General features: G+C 35.8%; 1 long non-coding RNA gene across 1 annotated transcript; it reads left to right on the top strand.

The window, feature by feature from the left end:
* Positions 1-8,530: 8,530 nt before the first annotated feature.
* Positions 8,531-12,610, top strand: LOC130052064 (uncharacterized). Its single transcript, XR_008800419.1, has 2 exons — positions 8,531-8,583; positions 12,552-12,610. It is a non-coding gene; the product is annotated as an uncharacterized LOC130052064 (long non-coding RNA).
* The last annotated feature ends 344 nt before the right edge of the window (positions 12,611-12,954 follow it).

Genomic DNA, 12,954 nt, shown 5'->3' with positions numbered 1-12,954 from the left:
TACTGTGGAAATTGCATTTCTATATTAATTAGTGGTGTTCCAATCATCGATTATAATCAAAAATCAGTCGATTGTTGGCAAATTCTAAGCGCTCGATTATGAAAATTTAATTCCAATCAATCGGTTTTTAGATTTTGTTTCTCAGCTACTGTAGTTTTTGAAGAATATTCCTGCCGTGACCGATCTAGTAACCAAAAGTTTTGTTTATCGTAATGGCGGCGCACTCGAAAGAGAAAGTATCCATATACGGGGAATAAAGCATGTTCGCTTGGTCAGATACTGAGATAGACGTACTTTGATTCAGGCATATATAAACGGAGCACCGTTATCAATGAGAATATATATTGATACTAGCAAAGCCATGTGTGAATTACGCAAATAAAAAACCGCTTTCAAAGCTCACTGTTACTCCGCACGTGCGTATCGTGTTTTCAGTTGGTGACAATGAATCTCTTTTAATTTTCTGTTATAATTTTGTTTTTAATAAAATGAATTTCTTTCCTCATTTTGCTTTGCTGAACGTTAGGCCCTAATTATATTTTAATTAAGCAGGATCATCGTCAGTTAATGACATTTAACTTTGATATACAGGCCGTAACTGAAGCAAACGATATCTGTTTTTGGCGACTTTTATATATGTAATTAAAAGAATAAAAAAAATACACACAGAAAATATTCACTTACATTCTCTCAGCTATAGAAACAACAAATATAAACGTAGAAAATATTTATTTACACTTTTTCGGTACATATGTACAATTATTATAGAATTTCTCTATATCCGATTATAATCGATAATTAGTTAGTTACAGTAAACCAATCATCGATCATAAAATTCTCACCGATTCCCATCACTAATATTAATTTTTATAGAGGGTCTGGTGTGTTTAGTACTACAGCACATTCAAGATGAGATTTTCTCCTCTAGTATGCTGGGGAGAAGATAACAAAGGCAGTGGCAGAGAAAAGAATGAAAGCTGAGATTTTTCTTCTACAGTCACGAGAGTCAGGAACTATGGTAAGAAGAGTCATAATCAATATCTTTATGACATGAGCTGACAAAATTAAGATTAGAAACAAATATACCAGGGTCCAGAAGAATACTTTTTAAAACCATAATGCTGCCTACTGACATGACATTGTTATTATGCCCCCTCCACATGACAAACTAACTCGATATCAAATCAATATACCGTTACCTATATACCCTACTGACCAATATCAAATTTTAGATGTTGCTTTCACTTGACATGTTTGACCTCGCAAGGACCCCAATAACTGACGTCACATAAGCATCAGATGACATCTTAATGTAACTAAGCAATTGTTACTTCATCGAAAATATCAGTACGCAGACACTCAGAGAGGTTATATGGAAGTATATGGGTCCTTGAAAATATTGCATATTTGACTCATCCTACACCTCGGCCAATATGCATTTTATAATAACCCTATATATTTCCGTATTATCCCTCCAAGTGTCTACATAACTTACAATATTTTCCTGTTTAACATTTTTAGCTCACCTGAGCTGAAAGCTCAAGTGAGCTTTTCTGGTTGTCTGTCGTCTGTAAACTTTTACATTTCCGACTTCTTCTCCAGAACCAATGGGCCAATTTCAATCAAACTTGGCAACAACCATCCTTGGGTAAGGGCTTTTAAATTTGTTTAAATGAATGCTCGTGCCCCCTTCAAAGGGGAGATAATCACAAAAATGCAAAAGTAGGGTTGGGTCATTTAAAAATCCTCTTCTCAAGAGCCACTGGGCCTGAAGAGCTGAATTTTCCAGTGAAGCTTCCTGACATAGTGGAAATTCATGTTTATTAAAATCATAACCCCTGGGGGTAGGATGGGGCCACAATATGGGGTCAAAGTTTTACATACATATATATAGGGAAAATCTTTGAAATTCTTTTTCTCAAGAACCACTGGGCCAGAGAAACTGATTTACCTGAAAGCTTCCTTACATAATGTAGTTTTGAGTTTGTTTAAATGGGGCCACAATAGGGAATCAAAGTTTCACATTCAAATTTATGGGGAAAATTTTTAAATTTCTTCTAAAGAACCACTATGCCAGGAAAGTTCAAATTTACATGAAAGCTTCCGGGCATTGTGCAGATTCAAGTTTGTTGACATCATGGCCCCTGGGGGTAGGATGGGCTACAAAGGAGGATCAAAGTTTTACAAACAAATATATAGAGAAAATCTGTTAAAATCTTCTTCTCTTGAACTACTGGGCTAGGAAATTAGAAATTTACATGAAAGCTTCCTGACATAGTGCAGATTCAAGTTTGTTGACATCATGGCCCTGGGGGTAGGATGGGGCCACAATAGGGGATCAAAGTTTAATATGCAAATATATAGGGGAAATCTTTCAAGATCTTCTCAAGAACCACTGGGCCAGGAAAGTAGGAATTTACATAAAAGCTTCCTGACATAGTGCAGATTCAAGTTTGTAAAAATCATGGCCCTGGGGGTAGGATTGGGCCACAAATAGGGGATCAAAGTTTTATGTGCAAGTATAGTGGGGAAAAAATTTCCCTAAGCACCACTTTGCCAGTAAAGTAGAAATTCATATGAAAGCTTTCTGACATTGTGCAGGTTCAGGTTTGTTAAAACCATGGCCCCAGGGGTATGATAGGGCCACAATAGGGGATCAAAGTGTATAGGGAAAATCATTAAAAATCTTCTCAAGAACCACTTTACTATGAATGTTGACATTTATATGAAAGCTTTCTGACATAGCATAGTGCAAATTCAAGTTTGTAAAAATAATGTTCCCCGGGGTAAGTTTGGGCCACAATAGGATCAAAGTATGAAGGGAAAATCTTCGAAAATGGGACAAGATGACTCAGGTGAGTGATGTGGCCCATGGGCCTCTTGTTAAATATGTGATATTTGATTGTTTTTTCATGTAACTTATTAGTACATGTACCAATAAATGGTACCATTCCCAATGCACTAAAATGTTGATTTTTCCTAATTTTGACACTAAAAATCCCAATTCAGCTCCTCTGACTTAAGGTAGCTCTCTACGCTAAAGCTTATACTATTTATTACACTACTCACAAGATGGCAATTTAAATGTTTTGTAAATTTATTTGTATCGATCGATTCGTTTGTCTATTATCATAGCTTGGTGGTTAAAGCATTGGGCTGGTGAACCGCAGATCTCGAGTTCAAATTTGCCAGAGTCTTTTGTTCATATGTGTTGAAATAATTTTTTTTGAAAATCATGTTTTTATCCAAATTTGCATATTTTCTGCTGTTTTGGCATATATACTTATTAATATTATACATCATCATATCTTTTGTGATTAAATCAATTCATACTGATTTGAGAAACTATTTCAAGGTGTAGTGGATTTTTTTTCTTTTTTTGCTTTCTTTTGATTTGTACAGATCTTAATATTGCAAGACATGTTGTAGTCAGCCTAGTATCTGACATTGACAGCTTAAAAATGTGAGAACAATGTGAGAACTAGAGATAATACTGTTTAATAATTTGAAACAATGTAATGGAGAACCATTGGAAGCTCATACTTAGTATAAAGATGAGCTGAGGGTGTGTTATAACCTTGCTCAAGGTCATTCCGGCAAGTTCAAGTTCAATAGCAGAAAAGTATTAACAAAATTATTTTTTGATCAATAACTTTAAGTTGAGAATCATTGGAAGCTCGTACATGGTTTTAAGATTTTTTATTACCTAAAGGTGTATCATGACCTTGACCCAGGATCATAAGAACAAGTTTAAGGTCACTGGCAGAAAATTTCAAAATTCATGATAGTTTTATAATATTCTAATAGGAAACGATCGGGTGTTCATATTTCTCTCAAAGATTAGTTATGATCAGGGGACATACATGCATGACTGGGACTTCGATTGAGCTATCTGAGTTTCATAGCATTGTGTTTTGTCTTTCAGGTAGTTCATGTAGATTCTGACAAGGCCATAGAGAAGGAACTGGGGAAAGGTAAGCACTCGCTTAATAGTTTAAATGCAAATTGATTTTAATTGGAATTGTTAAACTATTTTCTTCTCAGTGTGGCCTTGTAGGGGTATTATACTCATATTAGATTGATAGAAATACCCAATATACACTTTAGTATTAACCTTTTTTGTGGTCTACCTTATGCCCATTTATTGACAGTCTCCTTAATGACTGTATCAAAGTACTGGTTGCTATAGGAGATAAAGAGCAGACATATTATCCCTGAACATTATAATACTTTAAAATATTTGTAGTTTTAATTATGGCCTTCTATGAAATGCCAAATTACTGCAGTAACTGCATTATCTGTCTGTTCTTTCACCCATTTGTAAGTCTGTCTGTCTGTCAGCAAAAAGTTTAATTCTGTGATGTCATAACTCATATAGATCATAAGAAGAAGTTGAGGTTATATCACTTTGTCTGACAATCGACCATCAAACCTTTAGATGTGATGTTATAATAGTTTGCTTGTTTTGCAACTTGTTCATATCTTATACAAATGATGTTGACCTAAGTAGAAGGAAGTCACCCAGGGATTTTTGAGTTTTATCACATTGTCCCTGTGACATATTCATCTCCAATTAACCCAGTTACTTATTCATCTCCAATGATATTAATGTAACAGGAAGGGAAAAAATGCAACAGACCAGACCAGGATTCGAACCCGGGCCCCCTGAATCTCTAGTCAAGTGCTCTACCAACTAAGCTATCTAGCCACTGGCGATCGAACCTGGCTGACTGCTACAATAATATACATATAAAAAATTCATGAATACATGGTTTTAGTTTTCCTTTTTATGCCATCAACAATTTTTTTTTGCAGATGCTACCAGACTAGGTGGTATAACTGATTGCATTTCGGACTCGACTAATGATTCTGTTTTTTCTGAGATTGGTAGGTTTTTTTATACGCCCGTCGAAGGCGGGACGTATTATGGTATGGCGTCGTCCATCTGTCTGTCCGGACCTTGTGGGCAGGATACAGACTGAACCATAAGCTCTAGGACTTTACAACTTGGTACATTTGATCACCAAGATGAGACGAAGATGCCTAATATTTTTCAAGGTCAAAGGTCAAGGTCGTAGTGTCACTTTTTAAAGGAAAACCTTGTGGGCAGGATACAAACCAAACCGTAAGCTCCAGGATATTATAACTTGGTATATTTGATCATCATGATAAGAGGAAGGTGCCTATTGTTTTTCAAGGTCAAAGGTCAAGGTCGTAGTATCACTTATTAGGAAAACCTTGTGGGCAGGATACAAACCAAACCGTAAGCTCCAGGATATTATAACTTGGTATATTTGATCATCATGATGAGAGGAAGGTGCCTATTGTTTTTCAAGGTCAAAGGTCAAGGTCGTAGTATCACTTATTAGGAAAACCTTGTGGGCAGGATGCAAACCGAAACGTAAGCTCCAGGATATTATAACTTGGTATATTTGATCACCATGATGAGAGGAAGATGTCTATTGTTTTTCAAGGTCAAAGGTCAAGGTCGTAGTATCACTTTTTAGGAAAACCTTGTGGACAGGATACAAAGCGAACCGGAAGCTCCAGGATATTATAACTTGGTATATTTGATCATCATGATGAGAGGAAGGTGCCTATTGTTTTTCAAGGTCAAAGGTCAAATTCGTAGTATCACTTATTAGGAAAACCTTGTGGGCAGGATACAAACCAAACCGTTAGCATATTTATGAAGTAGCGCATTCTAAGGCTATCCCTCTTTATATCTTGATATCCATTTCTACAAGCATAATAAGGAATTAGCTCACAGAGGACAGTGCTAACTTCACTAAAATATGAATCCCACTAAAATATGTTTTCCTTGAGCAAAATCTACGGGTGTATTATGCCACGTTGGCGTTGCTCTTGTTTTACTTGACCATCAGAATAATCTTGAGAGTATATATTTACTATGCTGTTTGTCATTCATTTAGTGTCATTCAACTTTGAAATTTCTATTTTTAGTATCTTTGACATCTTCAGAACAGTTCACAGATTTTAACAGCATGTACATGTATGCTATACCTGAATGTAGAATCAAATTAAAACTAAGTCTGATTGAACAGTAAAATTGAAAACACAGTTGCAGTTTTAATATAATAACAGGCATAATCATGTTAAGGCAGTATCAATTGATATTTAAAAGGTGCTGTTGATTCTCTTCAACTAGAGCAGACACTCTTTTATACCCGTCTTTACCAAAAAAAAAGAAAAAAGAAAATGGAATTTTTTTGGGGATTGTAAATGAATAAAAATTCATTTTTAGCTCACTTTAACCAAAGGTTCAAGTGAGCTTTTCTGATCACATTTTGTCCGTCGTCCGTCTGTCTGTAAACTTTTCACATTTTCAACTTCTTCTACAGAACCACGGGGCCAATTTCAACCAAACTTGGCCAAAAGCATCCTTGGGTGAAGGGCTTTCAAGTTTGTTCAAATGAAGGGCCATGTCCTTTCAAAGGGAGATAATCACAAAAATGCAAAACTAGGGTGGGGTCATTTAAAAATCTTCTTCTCAAGAACCACTGGGCCAGAAGAGCTGAAATTTACCTGAAAGCTTCCTGATAAATTGCAGATTCAAGTTTGTTCAAATCATGGCCCCCGGGGGTAGGATGGGGCCACACGGGGGGATCAAAGTTTTACATACAAATATATAGGAACAATCTTTAAAAATCTTCTTCTCAAGAACCACTGAGCCAGAAAAGTTGATTTTTACAGGAAAACTTTGACATAGTGCAGATTCAAGTTTGTTCAAATCATGGCCCCCGGGGGTAGGATGGGGCCACAAGAGGGGATCAAAGTTTTACATATAAATATATAGGGAAAAACTTTAAAAATCTTCTTCTCAAGAACCACTAAGCCAGAAAAGCTGAGATTTACATGAAAGCTTCCTGACATAATGCAGATTCAAGTTTGTTCAAATCATGGGCCCCGGGGGTTTGATGGGGCCACAGTAGGGGATCAAAATTTTATATACAAATATATAGGAAAAATCTTCTTCTCAAGAACCACTAAGCCAGAAAAGCTGAGATTTACATGAAAGCATCCTGACATAATGCAGATTGAAGTTTGTTCAAATCATGGCCCCCGGGGGTAGGATGGGGCCACACGGGGGGACCAAAGTTTTACATACAAATATATAGGAACAATCTTTAAAAATCTTCTCAAGAACCACTGAGCCAGAAAAGTTGATTTTTACAGGAAAACTTTGACATAGTGCAGATTCAAGTTTGTTCAAATCATGGCCACCGGGGGTAGGATGGGGCCACAAGGGGGGATCAAAGTTTTACATATAAATATATAGGGGAAAACTTTAAAAATCTTCTTCTCAAGAACCACTAAGCCAGAAAAGCTGAGATTTACATGAAAGCTTCCTGACATATTGCAGATTCAAGTTTGTTCAAATCATGGGCCCCAGGGGTTGTATGGGGCCACAATAGGGATCAAAATTTTACATACAAATATATAGGAAAAATCTTCTCAAGAACCACTAAGCCAGAAAAGCTGAGATTTACACGAAAGCTTTCCTGACATAATGCAGATTCAAGTTTGTTCAAATCATGGGCCCCAGGGGTTGTATGGGGCCACAATAGGGATAAAAAAAAATCTTCATCTCAAGAACCACTGAGCCAGAAAAGCTGATTTTTACACGAAACCTTTCTGACATAGTGCAGATTCAAGTTTGTTCAAATCATGGCCCCCGGAGGTAGGATGGGGCCACAAGGGGGATCAAAGATTTACATACAAATATATAGGAAAGAACTTTAAAAATCTTCTTCTCAAGAACCACTAAGCCAGAAAAGCTGAGATTTACATGAAAGCATCCTGACATATTGCAGATTCAAGTTTGTTCAAATCATGGGCCCCGGGGGGTTGGATGGGGCCACAATAGGGGATCAAAATTTTACATACAAATATATAGGAAAATCTTCTTTCTCAAGAACCACTAAGCCAGGAAAGCTGATTTTTACTTGAAAACTTTCTGGCATAGTGCAGATTCAGGTTTGTTCAAATCATGGCCCCCGGGGGTAGGATGGGGCCACAAGGGGGATCAAAGAAGTTTTACATACAAATATATAGTTAAAATATTCTTCTCAATAACCACTGAATCAGAAAAGCTGATGTTTACAAGAAAACTTTCTGACATAGTGCAGATTCAAGTTTGTTCAAATCATGGCCGGGGTGGGGTGGGGGGGATGTAGGATGGGGCCACAAGTTGGGGGGGGGTGTCAAAGTTTTACATACAAATATATAGGGAAAATCTTTAAAAATCTTCTTCTCAAGAATCATTGGACCAAAGAATGTTGACATTTTCATGAAAACTTTCTGACGTAGTGTAGATTCAAGTTTGCAAAAATCGTGGCCTCCAGGGGTAGTTGGGGCCATAATAGGGACTAAGGTTTTACATGCAAATATATATGGAAAGTCATCAGATATGGGCCAAGGTGATTCAGGTGAGCGATGTGTCCCATGGGCCTCTTGTTGAATGTGGACTTGGCCAGCCATAGTTTGGCTAATTTCAGTAATTTTCTTAATAGACACCAAGGAGATGCTGCAAAGACAGATCCAGTTTCGAAAAAGAAAAATGTAAGTAAACTCTGTACAAAGGATAAATTAAATGTATTGGGGAAACTAGATGTAGTTTTAGTTTCACCAATATATATCTTGTGACACTCCATACACTAATAGATGCTCCACAAGGGTATTGTACAGCCTGGAATCAAATATTGTGACAGTAACCATAAAAAAAAAATTGTGTAGCTTTATTTGACTCAAACCATATCAATTAAAATTCATACTATTGAATAAAAGTTGTTCAAATCAAAATATCAGAGAAAATGAAAATCCTGCTTTTCAAAAAGATATTTTAAAAAGTTTCATGGGTAGAAGGATATGGTGACACAGTGGATAGAGTGGCTGCTTCATGATCGGAAGGTTTTGGGTTCATGCCCCGAGAAAACCCTAAAATTTGGCACAGTTTGTATGCAATGAGAGATGGATCAAGTAAATTTTTCATCAAGTGATTTTTCTCTCAATGAAATATGTATTTTATAATTAAATATTTACATGTATATAGTAAAGCAATGTTGTGGCTGCGTAGTCACTGTTGGTCAAGTTAACAGGGTCTGCCTCCTTTTCTTGGAGGGATTATACTAACTGGTCTATTTTTCATTTGCGAAAAAAGTATTTTTTCATCATAATTCTTATTGATTGATATTTGTAAATGTAAGGAAATTCATACCATTTATAGGAAATTCTGATATTTTTTATGCATAAAGAATTAAAGATTATCATTTGCATTACAGAGTTTGAAAGATAACTGATACAGCGGTAAGTCAAATGGAAATTTAGATTAAAGTATTATCATGCAATGATTAAGGTTATTTCATTAGGGCTATTCCAGCAAAAAACGTATGGGGGGAGGGACGGTAGCCGATATTTTTTTGGATGGGTGGGGGTGATTTGGGAAAATATATTTGTATGGGTGGTTATCTTCCAGATTATAAAAAAAAGATGGGTGCCTGTGAATTATGATAAAAATGAAAACGTATCGCGTTACGTTTCTTTTATTACAAAAGAAGAAGAAAAGCGAAGCCATCCTACATTAAGTACGGAAAAAGTATTGATACATGGGCAGATAACTCAATGTTATCGTAAAACTTCCCCCTCCAAGGCGTTACCCAACCTATTGTACCTGTCCTAAACGACCACCTCTCTAACGCAACCAACGATCATGAGTTTTACAACCTTTTCATGTAATTTCACCTTTATGAAACGACTGTACATTTTTTTCGATTACAACGCGATTCTACTTTCGATTTCAGTCCAGCATGACTATTCTGGGAATTATCGCCCCTAACACTTTCGTTTTAAAATGCACAGGTAATAAGTTCGGCAGTGATCTTGTTTAATCGGCACTCAGAATCAATTATTATACCAAAGCTATCAATTGGTTAACGTGTAATTAACATGCAGCGTCGTGTGAGGTTAATTACCAAAACCCGAGTTGTTTATTTAACAAACCCAAGGATCAGGGATCCTGTTTCCATTGTTTCTGAAGGTGTGAATTTCGACAGACTTTGATATGTGCGGGGTAATTCGGATATGAAATCTCCCACCTGGTATACCATTACGTTTAACAGAGTGGAAAATTTGCCTGATTGCGATATAAATCAGGTAAAGATTATTCTTGGGACTGAAATTTTAAATGGAATATTCGCGAGTTTCCTGTACGAGAGATTGTAGGGGGAAAAGTCACAATTATTTATTTTCGTTGCTATAATTAATTGCTTGTTAACCTGTACATGCCCCCCGAGGGCCCTTGATTGGTGAATAAACAATATATGCATACACTTTGTAATTTAGGGAAATATCTGTCTTGCACTTTAAACCTAACTCGTTGAAAAGATCTCCGTTGCTTGCTTGAACACCGCTATACAATGCCATTTTATGTATACATATTGTAACTGATGTAATAAGACACAAATTGTCTTTTAAAAGCAATAAAGAGAGTAACAATATATGTGAATTTGAATTTAAAGTGGTATAATATATTCATATTTTATTTAGTTTTTTATCATTAAAAAAAAAACCCAACTTCTTATTTCAACTATTAACAAGCACCCAGATCATGACATGAGTAAAAAGGACATGCACGTGCATGTAGTCCAGAAATGATATGACAATATCCCACATCATTAGTCTAGTGAAACTGTTTGTTTATAATACGAAAACAGAGCTAGGTTTCTACAACTCGCATGTTTCCAGAGTATACAAAATTAATTGCATTTTTTCTTTCATTTTATATGCTGAGATCATCCTTTTTTCCCCTACCAAAATTGCATTGGAAACCAAAATATGTAAAAATTTTCTCCCGATGAAACAAAAAAGAAAGACATTTTATTGTGTATATTTTTATGCATTTTTAAAAATATAAACTAGAATTAAGTTCTAAAATAGCATATGGTTGATCCATTTGTTATGTTAAATATGAAAAGCATTGAATTGTATGGATGGTGGTGGCAGGGGAGAATCCAATTGTATGGGTGGTGGTAGCAGAGGAAAATTTAATTGTATGGGTGGCTGTCTTAAAAATAAAGTGCCTCCCCCCCCCCCCATATTTTTTTTGCTGGAATAGCCCTTAGCCAAAAATTACTAACAAAACAGTTACAATTGAACCTAGGTATCTCAAGCAATGCTATCTTGAATATCATATCTATGTTAAATATAGTCCCTGTCACTTTAAAAACTTTTCTCTGTATTTTACTACCGATATATCAAAACCTTGGATATCTCAAAAATTTTCCATTGAGTTTGAGATAACTAAGCTTGACTGTATTTTTGTTTTAAAGGATTTTTCTATCATATTTTTTATGCCCCCGAGATCAAAGATTGGGGGGCATGTTGTTTTGGTCCTGTCTGTCATTCTGTCTGAAACTTTGCTGAACATGCTAGGGAGCAAATTTCCATTCCTGAAAACATCAGTCCAACATTATGCCACAAACACCTTTACATTAAGAAATATATTTCTTTGCTCCCGAGATCGAAGATCGGGGGCATATTGTTTTTACCCTGTCTGTCATTCTGTAATTCTGTCTGAAACTTTAACTTGTTAATAACTTTTGAACAGTAAGTGCTAGAGCTTTGATATTTCACATGAGTATTCCTTATGACAAGACCTTTCCGTGGGTACCAACATTTTTGACCCTGTGACCTTGACCTTGGAGTTTGACATACTTTTGGAAAACTTTAACCTTGTTAATACCCAGTAACTTTTGAACAGTAAATGATAGAACTTTGGTATTTCACATGAGTATTCTGTGTGACAAGACCTTTCCATTGGTACTAATCCTTTTGACCATGATATTTGACCTACTTTTTAAAAATTGACATTGGTCATAACTTCTAAATGGTAAATATTAGAGCTTTCATATTGCACATGAACATTGCTTGTGACAAGATCTTTCTACTGGTACCACGATATTTGTCCTTGTGACCTAGCTTGGCTATATTTGGAATTGGCCATTATCGGGGGCATTTGTGTTTCACAAACACATCTTGTGAAGTATATAAATGTAGTTTTCATACAATATTGTCAAAAATTTGGAGGGGGAATTCCAAGACTGATATCATTGACAATAATCTTAAAGAAAAACTCTGTAACAATTGTTTAAACTGAACAATAACCAAATTTTCAACATAACATCAAATGGTACATTGGAGTCATCATTAAATTTCTTCTTGTAAGAAATGATCAAGAAAATTTTCATTTAGATTAATGTTTGCAAACAGATTTGGGATTGAGAATTTAACTTAAATTGTCGACGTACAACAGTCAGCTTAATAATTATAATGGTGGTATTATTTGAATGTACCATGCCAAAATAGTAGTCAGGGTTTGATACAGAGTGCACCCAACTCCGGCTCGTGCACTCTGTATCAAAACCTGACTACTATTTCGGCAAAGTACGTCCAAATAATACCACTATGATATAATTACATCTATCACACTATGGGTTAAAAATGTGAAACAAAGTTTGTTTGTTTTTTCACAGTGAAATGGTCTAAAGAAGACACTGCATTTTTGACCAATTAATTTCAAAAATATGTGCAGACTAAATGTGCTGCCAGGCAATTACAAAATAAAGGATACCTTCTAAGTGAGTACTTTTTAGTATTTTTTTTTTTACCAAAGCCAGTGAAAAACAAGAGGCCCATGGGCCACATCGCTCACCTGAGTCACCTTGGCCCATATCTGAAGACTTTCCATATACATTTGCATGTAAAACCTTAGTCCCTATTATGGCCCGAACTACCCCTGGAGGCCACGATTTTTGCAAACTTGAATCTACACTACGTCAGAAAGCTTTCATGTAAATGTCAACTTCTTTGGCCCAATGGTTCTTGAGAAGAAAATTTTTAAAGATTTTCCCTATATATTTGTATGTAAAACTTTGA

The sequence above is a fragment of the Ostrea edulis genome, chromosome 2 (assembly GCF_947568905.1).
Source record: "Ostrea edulis chromosome 2, xbOstEdul1.1, whole genome shotgun sequence".
Lineage (NCBI taxonomy): Eukaryota > Metazoa > Mollusca > Bivalvia > Ostreida > Ostreidae > Ostrea > Ostrea edulis.
Note: the sequence above shows the minus strand (reverse complement) of the source record. Positions and strands in the feature narration are given on the sequence as shown.